Raw genomic sequence first — 15,299 nt, 5'->3', positions numbered from 1 at the left:
TCTAAAATACCATTAGCTTGAAGTGCATTTTTGTCCAAAAAGAATAACGAGCTAGGTCGTTAAAACTTGCAAAACAAAGTTCTAATCCTTATTTCAAAATTTTATCAAACTTCGAATCCTTATAATTGTGTAGTCCGTAAACACGAGTATTTTAGATTAAAAAAAGTCAAAAACAAATGCATGCATGCATGCATGCATTCACAATAAATATAGACGGATAGTTTTACCTCCCCAACATTGAACTTCAAGGAACCAAACCATACGAACAATTTACATACCATGATAGATGAACCATTTCAACCAAAATCTTAAGACGATGGTTGAGGCCCAACTATTATAATTATTCGGTTATTCCTATTACAAATGGGGCATGGATGGATGTTCTTGATCTCTACCTCAGTCTTCCCCTCAATCCTATCTAACACAGCTGACCAGCCAACGGACCAGGGGCGAGGCCACTAAGGGCTTCGGTGTCGCAGCCGCTACACCAAAGGCGAAAAATTCGGTTAGAATTTTGTGATTTGCTACCCCAAAATTTACTACTTTCACGCTAATTATCTATACATTTTGCCTTCAGTATATATTTTGCTACACCGAAATCAAAATCATGGACTCGCCACTGCAACGGACCGGCCAGCCTTCTCGTTATCATCAGGAGCGTAACGAAGAGCTAGATGGGGAGGGAGAAAGTCATCTTCCGAGAGTTGGATATGGACAGGATTGTACACGGAAACCATTTTATTACATTTTTCACACCAATGGAGAGAAGAAGGGTCCATTTTTTTTTTTACCAATGACACACCAATGTTGCCCTACCCTCTTTAGGTCTTCATTATCATGCTTCATTTTATATTTTTATGTTTATTATTATAAATCTAATCATCACATTTCGTAATTAACTCTATTAATCATTCCTTAATATAACAATCATTATCGCACGACTTAACCATGTATAATCCATTTTCAATAATACTTATATATCGGTTGTACAAAAAGTTTATTGTAAAACCGTCAGTTTATTTAATTATTCATACCCCGACTAACTACCATGCATGATTGACTAATAAAGGTATCACAGTACCTTGTTAATAGTTTTACAATGTTTTATGACTTTTATCACAATTCTGTTTGACAAGAGACTTACTAATCCATTTTTATCTTATCATCCCTCTCATTTATCATGGTACCCTTCTTAATTTTTCCCTCGGGTGGCCCTTTTAATTCGAGTTTAATGCACAACACACCTTTTTTCCATTTTTTCAGATGCCATTATATTCCCAAGATAATGCAAAAACCAATTTAAAAGATAAAATAATTACTTTCTCCCTTCCCCTCATTATTTGTTTATCTTTGGTTTGCACAGAGATTAAGAAAATAAAGAAAAAATGACTAATTATGAGATGACAAATAGACCAAATTGAGTGTGAGAGATCCATTATCCATCAAAGTCAGTTATAAAATAAAAAGATAAACAATTGACAAAGACACTCAAAATAACGTGTCACCCTAAGACTTCCCTTTGTAGATTATTTATTTTTTAAAAAAGTAGATGGAAAAATAAGACACGGTATCTCTAACGTTATTGGTCATTGTACCCCTACTTGAAAAAAAAAACCTTTTAAGAAAAATATTATTAATAAAATTGTTCCGGGTGTAATTCGGAGCAGTGTTATGACCACGTAAGCTTTGTTGAATGATGACTTTGCTTGACTCTTCCTTTCGGCCTCTCCTGAAACAATGAACAAACTGAGGGCTCGGCTTGGCACCGAGCGTACTCACTCCGACGCTCAAGTCAGTAAACTTAAAGGGGTTAAGTTGTGTGTTACTTGGCAAAGTATATTGTAGAGAGATAAGGGAGTTTATACCAGATTATGAGAGGTTTAGGTTATCTTTTTGGATCCTTTTCTCAATGAGAGAAGTGGAGTATTTATAGACTTTCACCTTTTGTCACGTAGTGGCCAAGTGGCTAGCAGGTGGAAAGACTGTTCTACCCTCGGCCGAGGGACCCATGGCAGGCCGACCGAGGGGTCTTGGATATGAGTACGCGGATATGTATCCCGGTTGGCTAGTTGTCCTAGCCGAGACCCAAGTGACAGGCCGACAGGCTGCATCGGTTAGGCTGTCTAATATGTTGACTTGTTGTCTTTTGGCTTTAACCTTGCTCAATATGTTGACTCGGTCAGCGGGTGCAGAATATGCCCCATCAATTTGCCCCCAGCGTAGTCTATGCCGTGGTATGGACCTTCGATGAGTGTTGAGCGTATTCTGCGCAAGTTTGAATTTCTTCCCCGGCTTCTTCTTCCTCGGCTTGGTTCTGCTTAGGCCGTATCATATCCCCCCTCCACATGGATTATAACGGACATCAGATGTGGAAAAGAAAATGGCGCTGGCTGAGACCGAGGTTGGGAGTGCCGGAGCTTTTGATTGCCCCCGGCCGGTGCTGCCAAGTTTGGTTGAACAGCGGGCCGTTTGGCAAGTAGATACCAAGGAGCGTGTTGAAGAAGATACGTCGATTGGCATTCTGTCAAGGAGCGTGTCAAAGAAGATTTGTAACTGTATGTCGATTGACATTCCGTGGCTGCATGTCTGACACGTGGCTCGGCATTGATTGGTTGACGCTTCATGGGCTTTGCCCTGATTGGTCCGTTTCATGGGCTTTGCTCTATAAATAGGGCAGTTAGCCCCTGATTTTGGCCACCAAAAATTCATCTTCTCAAAAAAATTTCTTCTCTCTAGCTTTCTTCGAAGAAACTTCTCTCTAGTCTTCAAAGCGTTACTCGGCGTAACAGTTTTCCAAGGTAATTAAACAAATTTTCCAACTTTTAATTGTTAAGTATTTGTTGACATGTCTTCTGCTGAAGCTGGACCTAGTACTTCTGCGCCGGGGGGCTCCCCGTCGCGTCCTGATGAAGAGGAGGCGCTGGCCGTCACCCCGATAGGGTTTGGGGGCCCCAGGTCTCCCTCTCCTGAAGTTGATCCAAAATTTTTGGAGAGTTTTGAGGATGATGATGATGAAGGGACCCATTCTGAGGGTACTGATGATGAGGCGACCCCTTCTGCCGTAGAGAGGCCGCTTGTTTTGCATCACGGTGATGCCTGCTCGATAGGTCCTAATCGTGCCTGGACAAATAAGTTCGCTAGCTGCTCCGGTTCTGAGCTTTTTGAACCCATTACTCCTTTGGCAGGGAGTATAAAATTGTTATTCCTGGGGAAGCTCAGGCGGTCTGTTGCCCTCCCAAGGGCTGTATCGGCGTATACATCAGACACCTGGAGTATGGGCTCCGGTTTCCTCTGAATGAATACGTTATGGCCATAATTAAAGCCATGAATGTCGCCGTGGCCCAACTGCATCCGTTGGCCATCAGGACGATTGTTGGTTTTGTATGGTTGTGTCTTTTCAAAGGGGAGGCCCCAACGGTGAACCTCTTCCGCCGGCTCCACCATCTTAAACAGACTACCCAAGCCGTCTCGGGGTGGTACAGCATACAGACTGAGCCGGGTTATATCACCGTCTCTAAGCTTACTTCTTGCAAGGACTGGAAGGGGCGGTGGGTATACGTTGAGGTTCTGGAAGATTATCCACTGCCCCGGTCCTTTCAGCACCGTGTCAACTTGCGGTGTGAGAATCGAGGGGAGCGTGAGAAATATGTCTCCCGGAGTAAGCTTAAGATGGATGCCATCAGGGTCCATCTTAATGAGGACGAAAAACGGGCAATGAAGCTGTTTGAGGCTGAGAAGGATGGGACGCCGAAGGGATGGATGCCCCCGACGCAGATCATTCTTCAGGATGAGCTGCTCTGCCGCGTCGGCCTCATACCGGCCCTCGAACAGGGTGAGTGGGGTCGGTGTGAGGCCCATTTTTGCTTTTTATGTTTCTGTTTTTGAACCTTGATTTATTTCTTTTGCTTAACTCCTGCTTCGTTTCTTTTGCAGACCGTTTTGGCCCGGATCTGTCTGCGGATACCCTCAAGAGGTTGGGACTCGGCGAGGACAGAAAAATTGTTGAGCTGTATCCTAAAGCTGAGCCGCGTGATCGCAGACCGGCCCCTAACGAACTCATGGACCAGCAGTTGAAGGCACTGAATGTTACGGCGGCTCAGGCGAAGGTTGCTGGTAACGTGCCGCGCCGGAAACCAAAGTTAACGTCTGTGGCGGCAACGGCGTAAACTCCCGCTCAGCCTCCAATCCCTGTGGTCCGGAAGGAGCAGGTGGTGGTCGTCGATATTACCGATGAGGAGGTCACCGTTGCGAAGGGTCCTCCTCCTTCAAAGAAGAGAAAAGAACCGATGCCTGCTACCACCGTCACCGAGGCAGGGGAAGAGAAGGACTCAACCGGCCCTTCATTTAAGAAGGTCCAGACTGGTACGGATCTAACCCATGGCTCGGATTTAGGTGGTTCTTTAGGCATTCCCGATGATAGGCTCTCTGACATGTCAATGAATGTTGACATGGATGCTTTGTTTGAGTTTTTTGTAGATCAACCGCTGCCGGCTGTCCCTCTCACTGAACGGCGATCTGAGAAGCGGCCAGTGCAGACGGGCAATCAAAATGTCGTCGTCGACTCCTCCTTCCCGAAGCCTTCCCCTGCTCAGCTTGTGGCGGAAGGCACAAGGTTGTGCAAGATGCTGGCTAAGTGGAATGAACTAGCCGGCGCTCATATTATGGAGCAAGAAACGGTCATGGCCCGAGCTGCCCCTGCGGTTGAACGGCTTAGGCTCGATCTTGCCGCTGCTAAGAAGGAGACCGAGAGAGCCAAGGCTGAGGCTGCGGTGGCTGAACAAAAGCTTAGGGAGGACGCTGAAAAGGCGGTCCTAGCCGAGAGAGCCAAGGCTGAGGCTGCCGTGGATGACGCCGCCAAGCTGCGGGAGGAGCGGGACAAGCTTCAGGGAGCTTATGACGCCGCGGTTGGTAAGAGGGAAGAATGGAAGTCTCTGTATTCGGCTCAGTCGCAGACACACAGGAACACAAGGGCTATCCTCGCCCAGAGGGAGAAGGACATTGAGATGCTCCAAACTGAGGTCATCCCTAACATGTGTGCCCAGTACCGGGACCAGGCCGAAGAAGCTACCAGGGAAGTAATCAGAGAGCTCTTTCCCGAAGGCTCCTTCCCGTGGCCAAAATTTGACCAGCTGCTTGATGATAAGGCGGCTGCTGCGGAGGCAAAGGCTGCGGAGGAGGCAGAGGCAAAGAAGGCCGCTGAGGAGGCTGCGGAGAAGGTAGCCCATGCTGAAAAGGTGAAGGCGGCCATGGAGGAAGCTGAGAGGGCAAAGGCAGCCGGAGCTGCCGAGTCGGCTTCTGGGTCGCCCATCAAGGATGATGCTACTGCTGCTGCTGATAGCGAGCAGAAACAGGCATAGGGAGACGGGCGGTCGTCTCCGGATTCACCCGGCCCTTCGGATAGCTTCAGCTGTTCGGGGGCCAACTATTAAGCCTTTCCTCTCTGCCATCTTTTTTGGCGCTTTCAATTCCTATGTCTGTAACCTTTTGCTGTACCTTTCTCTTTTTTTGTTGAACTTTGGTAGGTAGTGTTTAGGCTATCCCTATGGGGACGGCCGTCGACTTCTTTCTTGTATTACCTGTAAATATTTCAATAAGAGTTTGTTTATTTTGCCTCCGGCTTGGCCGAGGTCTTTATCTCATTTTCATCTGAGTTGTCTTCTTACGTTATTAGTTGAGCGCTCTTTTCTTTTCGTTTTTACCTTCGGCTTATCCGGGGCAGTCAGAATGCGTATCTCAACTGGACTTAACGTTTTTTTAACATGTTGGCATGTTGGCCGCTTCCTCCACCACCTCCGGTCTTAGCCGAGGCGATCAGATTTGCTATTCCAACCACCGTTGTGAACATGTTAGCGTATCGGTCATTGTGTCCCCGTCACTCTCGGTGAGGCAATCGGGGTAACGGCTCGACAGCGTTCGTATCTGTAGACGTGTTGATCGCTTCCTCTTTCACTCTCGGTCTGGCCGAGGCGTCCGATTTGCGTTTCTCAACCGTACTTATACGTTCCTAAGCATGCTGGTCGTTGTGGCGAGTTAACAGCTGCTGTTGGCAGATCGCGTTTCCCTCGTCACTCTCGGCTTTGGCCGAGGCAACTGAGTTTACGTTTCGACTGCTTTCCGTATATGTAGACATATTGATCGTTTCCTCTGCCACTCCCGGATTGGCCGGGGCAGTCATATTTGCGTCTCAACAGTGCTTAATACGCTTTTGTTCTTCGGTAGTGACTGCCCGGCTTTGGCCGCGGCGTCTATTCTGGCATGACTATGGAGGGGACAAGTATTTTGATGGAAAACTTGAATTATTCTTCATAAGGTGTAATCATGCGTTGGGGTGTCCACAACGGTCTCGGACACCTCCGTCGTTATACAAAATATTTCCTTAGGTTGTCTGTGTTCCAGTGGCTCATTAGAGGAACACCCTCCATGTCTGTCAGCCGGTATGTACCCGGCCTCATTTCTTCAACCACTTTGTATGGTCCTTCCCAGTTGGCCGTCATTTTACCATGGATGTTTCCTTTGTTGGTTGCGGCTGACTTTCTTAGGACTAGATCTCCTACCCTTAAGTCTCTTTTGTGGACCCTACGGTTGTATGCTCTTCTCATTCGGTTTTGGTATACTGCCAAGTTAAGCCGTGCCGTGTCTCGGCTTTCTTCGACCAGGTCTAGGGAGGCTCTCAGGCCTTCCTCGTTTTTGGCTGGGTCAAAGGTTTGCGTTCTGAATGTCGGCACTGATGCTTCAATTGGCAGGACGGCTTCAGACCCATAGACTAGGTGGAATGGACTGTATCCCGTTGCTTCTTTCTCCGTGGTTCGAAGTGACCACAGGACGTCGGGTAGTTCATCAGCCCACCTTCCCTTTAGATCTTCAACCTTCTTTTTTAGCCCGTTTAGGATTGTTTTATTAGCTGCCTCCGCCTGCCCGTTGCTCTGAGGGTGTCAGACGGAGGAGTATGCAAACTTGATACCGAGCTCTTCTAGCCAGTTCATCACCATGTCACTCCAAAATTCTCGGTCGTGGTCAAATACCATGACTTGGGGCAATCCAAATCGAGTTATAACGTTTTCCCAAATCACCTTTCTTACGGCCGCCGTGGTCTTCGCAGGTACCGCGACAGCTTCGACCCATTTGGTGAAGTAGTCAACGGCAACGATCAGGTATTTTCTTCCTCCGGAGGCCGTTGGAAATGGCCCTAATAGATCCATCCCCCACTGTGCAAAAGGAAGGGGACTAAGCACTGGTTGCAGGTCTCGGGAAGGAGCATGTATCACCGGAGCATGCATTTGACAGTTCTTACACTTCTTGGTCTTAGTTCTGGAATCCTCAAGCATGGTGGGCCAGAAGTAGCCGGCTCGGAGAGCTTTGTGGGCTAGCGTTCTTGCCCCCATGTGATGTCCACAGATGCCTTCGTGAATCTCTGTCAGTATTAGCTCCGCGTCGGCTGGGCCGACACATTTCAAGAGTGGTCTTATTAAGGACCTTCTGTATAGTTCTCCTTCGAACACCAAGTACCTTGCGGCGATCCTTCTTATCTTCTGGGAGAGACTGCGGTCCTCCGGTAACTCTTTTGTTAGTTTGTATTTCATTATCGGAGTCATCCACGTCGTCTCGGCTTCTATGTCGCCCACCATGCCGACGGTCTCAGTGATGCTTTTAGCATTCCTGATATCCACCAGCACGGTTCGGCTGACATTCTTGATGGTTGAACTGGCAAGTTTTGAGAGAGCGTCGACTCGGTTGTTCTCAGACCTGGGGACGCATTGGATTTGGAAGGATTTCAATTTAGCTGTGTCAGCTTTTACCCTTTCCAGGTATCTTACCATCCCATCGTCTCGAGCCTCATACTCTCCTCTGATTTGGTTAGTCACCAATAGTGAGTCTGTCTTCAACACAATGTGTTCCGCTCCGGCAGCTCTAGCTAGCTCGACTCCAATTATCACCGCCTCGTATTCGGATTCGTTGTTTGAGGCCGAGAAGGTAAACTTCAAGGCATACTCAAACTCGTCCCCGTTTGGGCTGATGATAAGGATGCCGGCTCCTGAGATGTTCGTCGTGGAGGACCCGTCGGTGTATACTTCCCACACACCGGGATTTGGTTCTTCTTTATATGTGCACTCGGCCAGGAAGTCTGCAAGTGCCTGCCCTTTTATCGAGGGACTCGGCTTGTATTGAATGCCGAAGCCGGATAGCTCTACTGCCCATTTGATGAGCCTGCCGTATTTTTCGAATTTTTCCAATGCTTTCTCCAATGGTTGGTCAGTCAGGACCGTCACGGGATGTGCGTCGAAGTAAGGTTTTAGTTTCCTTGCGGCAACGATGACAGCAAAGGCTGCTTTTTCGATCAGTGGGTAATTTCTTTCGGCGGCCAGCAGTGTATGGCTGACAAAGTAGATTGGGTGTTGCTGCTTGTCTTCTTCTCGATGATTACGACCGACCGTGGCCGAGGTAACTGCTATGTATAGATATAGCGTCTCCCCCAGCATCGGCCTGGACAGGGTCGGGAGAGTTTGAAGATGAGCTTTCAGTTGCCTGAAAGTTGTGCTCTGTTCCTCCCCCCAGCTGAAGTCTTTATTCCCCTTCAACACTTTGAAGAATAGGGTGCTCTTGTCGGCTGACCGAGAGATGAAACGGGCGAGAGCCGCCATCTTCCCGGTCAACATCATAACCTCTTTTCGATTCCTCGGCTCTGGTAGGTCCAGTATTGCTTGGACTTTCTCTGGATTGGCATCAATTCCCCTGGCGCTGACAAGCACGCCGAGGAACTTACCTGCCCGAACACCGAAGTGGCATTTCATTGGGTTAAGTTTCATCTTGTATTTTCTAAGTGAACACAATGTTTCGGTCATGTCGGCCAAGTGCTCGCTGTCAGACTTGCTTTTTACAATAGCATCGTCGACGTAAGTATCGATGTTTCGCCCTTTTTGATCCTGGAACAACTTTGTCCACCAGCCTAGTGTAAGTTGCGCCAGCGTTTTTCAAACCGAACGGCGTCATTTTATATTATACATGTATGTGCCGTGTATGGTGATGAATGCGCACTTAGGCATGTCTTCTTCGGCCATGAATACCTGATGGTACCCTGAGAAGGCGTCGAGCAGGCTCAGCATAGTGTAGCTTGCCGTTGCGTCTATTAAACTATCTATTCGAGGCAAGGGATAGCAATCTTTGGGACATGCTTTATTAAGATTTGTAAAATCAACACACATCCTCCACTCCCCTGATGACTTCTTCACCATTACAACATTTGCTAGCCACTCAGGGTAAGTACAAGGCATGATAAAGCCTGCCTCTAATAGTTTATCTACCTCGGCCTTGATGGCCTCATCTTTCTCGGCCGAGGAGTTCCTCATCTTCTGTTTGACAGGGCGAGCGTTGGAGAGCACGTTCAGCTTGTGAACGATGACCTCTCGGCTCACGCCTGGCATCTCGGCAGCTGAGTACGCGAAGACGTCTTTGTTCTTCCTCAGCAGGTCTAGGAGATCGGCTCTTGAACTTTGGCTCCAGACCGACACCGACAGTTACGGTGCGTCCTGGGTCAATTTCTACTTGCTCGGTCTCGGCTCCTTCGACCATGCCGACGGTGTTGGTGCTCATCGGATCACCCTCCTGTCGTAAGGATGGGCTCTTCCCTTTTTCTGATTTCTTCGCCACTTTGAGGGATTGCATGTTACACCCTCTGGCAGATATTTGGACATTGACGATCTCGTCTCTCTCGTCCTTTGAGACGAGCTTTTGTGCCTCCCCCCGGTCCGAGACATAGATCAATGTCAGGGCCCGGATGGACATTACAGCATCGGCCTCGCTCAAAGTAACCCGGCCTATCAGAATATTGTAGGCGGACGAACCATCAATAACCACGAACTCGGACCAAACATTTTTAGCCGCATCGGCTTGGCCGAACATCACCGGCAGTCTGATTGACCCCAGGGGTACCAGGCCGGCCCCGGAGAAGCTGTATAGTGGGTTGGTGCAGGGGCTCAGGTCCTCAATCTTCAGACTGAGATTTAGGAAGCATTCCCTGAACATGATGTTCGTGTAGGCGCCTGTATCAATTAGGCACCTCTTAACCAAGTGGTTGGCTATGTCCAGGTGGACCACCAGCGGATCGCTGTGCGGGGCTACGACTCCTTCGTAGTCTTTCCTTCCGATGGTTATATCGGGGACGGTGGAAGCGGGGATCGCTGTGGTGGGCACAAAGTTGATGGCTTGGTAAAGCTCATTTAGGTGTCGTTTGTGCCCATTAGCTGACCCTCCGTTCTCGTTTCCTCCGATAACCACCTGGATCACTCCCATCCTCTGGAATACTGATTTCTTGTTCGCCCCATCGGAGCTCGTTTTCGGGGCCCCAGCTACGTACTTGCTGAGGGCCCCCTTTCGGATAAGCTCCTCGATGGCGTTCTTCAAATGCCGACAGTTGTCGGTCTTATGGTCGGGCTGGCCGTGGTAATCGCAAAATTGGCTTGCGTCGCCTTCCCCCTTCGTCTTGGGGGGTCTTGCCCACTTCTGCCCTTCATTCTTGCTCAGGGCGAAGACCTCGGCCGGTGATTTAACCAGGGGGGGGTGAGACTGCTGTACCGCTTCGGGGTGTATGGTCCCGAACTCCCCCCGGCGCCCGCCGAGTTCTGTTTTCCATTAAATTTCTCAGGCCGTGACCTATTATTGTCTCTGTTATCCCGGCGGCTGCTCCTCTCTGGGTGCCCAGCTTCGCTGTGGCTTACCTAGGTCTTGTGATAGTCTTCCACCTTTATGGCTCGGTCGGCCATCTTTCTGGCGGAGTCCAGGTTGAGGTCTTCACACTTGATGAGCTCATTTTTGAAATCGCCTCTCGGCAGGCCTTTCATCAGTGCGAAGGCCGCCAGTTTTGTGTTCAGCTCTCGGATCTGCTGAACTTTAGTGTCAAATCTCTTGACGTAGCTCCGGAGGGACTCGTCCTCCCCCTGTCGGATAGTCAGGAGATCTGAGGTCTCCACGGCCCTTCGCTTGTTGCAAGAGTACTGGGCTATGAAGTTATCTCTCAGGTCGGCATAGCAGTATACCGAGCCATTGGGTAGCCCCTTGTACCAACTCTGAGCCATGCCATGGAGGGTCGTTGGGAAGACTCGGCACCACACCTCATCGGGTTGCTCCCACACCGACATGTACGACTCGAAAGCCTCGGCATGGTCGGTGGGGTCGCTATCCCCTTTGTATGATATGGCGGGCAGCTTCAGCTTAGTTGGCACCGGGACTTCGAGGACAAAGGCATTGAGGGGCTGTCTGACCACGTGCCGAATGACACGCGGCGATCGGCTCCTCGCAGCCCTAGTCCGGCTTCTCTCCCCGTGGCGGGAAGGGCTTCTTGTTGTCCGACTTTGGAAAGTCGGGCTTCTTTCTTCACTTCTTCGGGGGTGACCTCGTTGTCGCCGCGGCGACGCTGTCCTTCCGCGAGTGTGGGAAGGACTTTGGTCTGCCACTGACAACACGGGCACCGCTGGCGTTTTTGTACGCCCAACCTCTTGCATTGCTCCGGACAGGTTGTTCGGAGTCACCTTAGGGACCCTGGTCACCTTTGGGTCGTTTCTTTATGTAAGAACTCGTTGCGACGGGGGTTAGCGGCGTACTACCCATCAGGTCCAGGAATAGCTTCAGTTTGGCTGCATCGACCACATGTCCCATGACAGTGACTTGGCCGGCAGGCAGCGGTGTTTCTGATAGTATCGGCATCCCGTACGCCGGTTGAATTACTCGGCCGGTGGGGGACTGGCCGATCCCCGAATTAGGGACTGTATCATCCTGGTAGAATTCGGTTTCGTCACTCACAATTACTTCTGGCTGTTTTGACATCTTCTTAGCTTTTTGGGTGGGTTTTGGTTTGTGTTTTTTTTTTAAGGGATTTAACTAGCTTTTAGTATCTAGTCCCCACAGACGGCCCCAATTGTTCCGGGTGTAATTCGGAGCAGTGTTATGACCACGTAAGCTTTGTTGAATGATGACTTTGCTTGACTCTTCCTTTCGGCCTCTCTGTGGACAGCGGGCCGCCCACGGGGGCGCTTGGGACGAGGGGAGCTCGGAAAAAACAAGCGTTTGCATTTTGTAAGGAGTCGCCACCAATTTTTATGGGAAATTGGAACCGTTCGAATACCTCATGTCATGTCAAGACATAAAGTAGTGACATGAACACTAAGCAATCGTTACCCTTAGCATTCTATGTCTAGAATGACTCTCGTGGATGCCAATGAACACGGGTGCTCACGGAGATCTGGAGTAAGGGGTGAGGGTACGTATTAGGAAGCTCTTTTGATCGAACACCTAATCCCGCCCGCCTCGATAGCGGCCTCTACTAATGATTAGGGAAGTTATTTATACTCGATATATCGTCGGCTATATGCATGCAATGCAACATCCAATAAATTGATCCTAACATGTGAAGAATTAAACTAAGTCGGTGAACAATTAGTTTATCATACAATTAATGTCAAAGTAGGATTTAGTGCTCATTTACATGTGGAAACATACAAATAATAAAAGCGATACAATAATTATAAATTGCAACAAAGGAAAATACATTAATTACAATGGATAGGCGATTTATGTCGAAAATACCTTTAAAACGGACAACTTGAGAAAAAGAAATAAAGGAATAAAACAAAGAAATACGAATAAGCCAGAAGGTGATAATACGATATTAGTTGATTAATACGTAAGCTAATTAGACTAGGGTCAAGGCAGAAAAGGAGTTCAGAGACAGAAATCACCCTGGAACAGGCGCAGCAGACACTGCGCCCTTTGGAAGAGGCGCAGCAGTTGCTGCGTCTGTTCCAAGGGTGAGTTCTGGCTGTGAAGCCGGAACTGCAAACCGTTAATGTTAATTGGTAAATTTTAAGGATTGATTACGACAATTGACTCGGATAGAAGTGATTTAACAGGTTACTTAACATATGAATAGGTCGTAAAAGCAGTGAAACATGAATGAGACGGAATAAAGACGGATTAATTATGTGAAGGGTCGATGTTAATGAACGATTAATTAAACTAACAAACCGAATTAATTAGATTAAACACGACGAATAAGACGACGAACATATGAATGTGGATGCAAATATATCAATGACGAATCTCAGAAACCCAATATAAACAGATTGAACTTCTAAAATCCGGGTTTGAATATTAATGGCGAAAACCCGTAAATATTGATTATTTAGGATTTAAGTTGGAACAATGATGAATTAAACATGTTAATGATGAATGAATAATATACAATATATATGTGAATTATTAATGATGAAGAATTATACGAACGAATTAAAGAACAAACAAAAGAAAACAAACAAAACAAAAGACGAATTTACAGAGGACGAGGAAGAAGAAAAGAAGCAGGAACTGCGGCAGCCTCACGAAGAGGCGCAGCAGGTGCTGCGCTTCTTCGAAGAGGCGCAGCAGTTGCTGCGTCTTTTCTCGACGTCTGTCTACTGGAAATTAGCAAAAAAGGTTTTAAAGACGGTTTTAGAAATCGGTTTTAAAGATGCTTTCGACATAAACCTTACAATTGATGATACGAAAAGTAAAATACAATAATAAAGAGAGATTAACACCCTCAGACTTACATGTTGACGGAACGAGAAGAACTAAGAAGATCGATTAGTGAATGCTCGACGCGAATGCAAGGAAAGAGTGCCCTCGAAAGAGGAAAACGATTTAACAAGATTGATTAATTAGATTGATTGAGTGTAGTGGTCAAATTGGTCGGTCATGCAACGGAAAGGCTGGTACCCGGAAAGATCCGAGCTTACGTGGTCGAATGTTCAAGCACGTAGGCGCCAATTAGTAAGAACAAAGTCTAGAATGCAAAGGGAGAAGAGAAGGGCTGACACTCGCGTGAGAAATATGAGGAACGAAAGCTCCTATTTATACTAATCACACGACGGAATAGGGTTTCGGAGACTCTTTGGAAGTGAATCTCGGAAAGATATAAAAAAGATACGTAAATCATGCAAAGAAGGGCCTGGGAAGAGGCGCAGCAGCCCATCGCGTCTCTTGGAAGAGGCGCAAAGACTGGGTTGCGTCTGTTCCCGAGAGGTTTCCTCCCCGTTTAAGAAAGATTTCCGTGTTTAAGTTATGGTAGGATGGATTTAATTCGATTATCTTTTGAATATTACGGGATATTGTTTGCCAAAAGATAAAATTTGATAAATATGGAATAGAAATATCCGGAACATTCCAGAACATTCTGACTCGGGATTTAACAGTTATCAGAAAATGGAGACGGTTTTTGACCCGGACTCCGAATGTACTCTAATTACTGCCAAAACGACCGTATCGGGACGTAGATGACAACTAAGAGGTTGACATTAATATTTGAGCAATCACTTGACGATAATCTTACGAACTGTCACTAATCGTTCCGCGAACCAAACATGCGGCCCAATCATCACCGGGTGGTTTGCGAGGGGTGCAGAAACGAGGTGTCTACAGAGCCCCCACTTTGACTGAGGCTTGGACAAGGCGAAAGTCAAAGTATAGCCATCAGGTCAATCGAAGATTACAACCTGACGACTATGGCGACGCGAGGCGGCTCAAGGGGTCTGAGCCAAGGACCTGTCGTCGGGAACATTTTAGAGTCTGTCGACTATCGGGGAGGGTCGTTTAAAGTCCATTAGACTACGTAAGGAGGCTCGCCAGCCATAAGAAGAGACCATACCTGAGACTTCTTCTCGAGATGCTTTCGGAGGTGCATAGGAGCTAAGGGTAAGACCTAAAAGATATATAAGGATGGGTGCTAGGGTGTGGGACCCTAAAGGAAAGCATTGTCAGGAAGGAGGCCAAATATAAGTTTCGACCTAAGGGTAACTAAGGTTTGGGTATAGGAACTTCCGGAGAACGACACCCTGTCGAACTCCGCGGGGAAACAAGAAACATTGAAAGCAGCAGGACGTCGGTAGAAACTGCTGTGGGAATCCGCTTGCGTTGGTCTCAAGCGAACTCAGGCAAAACTTGAAGTCGAATCTGCTTGCGTCGGTCTCAAACAAACTCTCGTTGGGGAATATATCGACGACCAGGAACATCTTGATCGTCGAAAGAGAAGGTCTTGAGTGAGCGGTACTGCAAAATACTACTGCGCTGGGACAAAAAGAGCAATACTGCAAAATACTGCTGTGAGGGATAAAATGAATTTGGACGATACTGCAAAATATTATCGCGCTGGATAAGATGCGGGCCGGAACGAAGAAATCGTCGAAACGGACCGAAATGATAAAAATGTCGTCGAGGAAGAGGCGCACCAAAGATGGGCCCACGAATAACGAACTCATAACGAATTTTTGAAAATT

The sequence above is a fragment of the Silene latifolia genome, chromosome 2, assembly GCF_048544455.1.
Source record: "Silene latifolia isolate original U9 population chromosome 2, ASM4854445v1, whole genome shotgun sequence".
NCBI lineage: Eukaryota > Viridiplantae > Streptophyta > Magnoliopsida > Caryophyllales > Caryophyllaceae > Silene > Silene latifolia.
The sequence above is the reverse complement of the archived record's forward strand: the minus strand, read 5'-3'. Positions refer to the sequence as shown.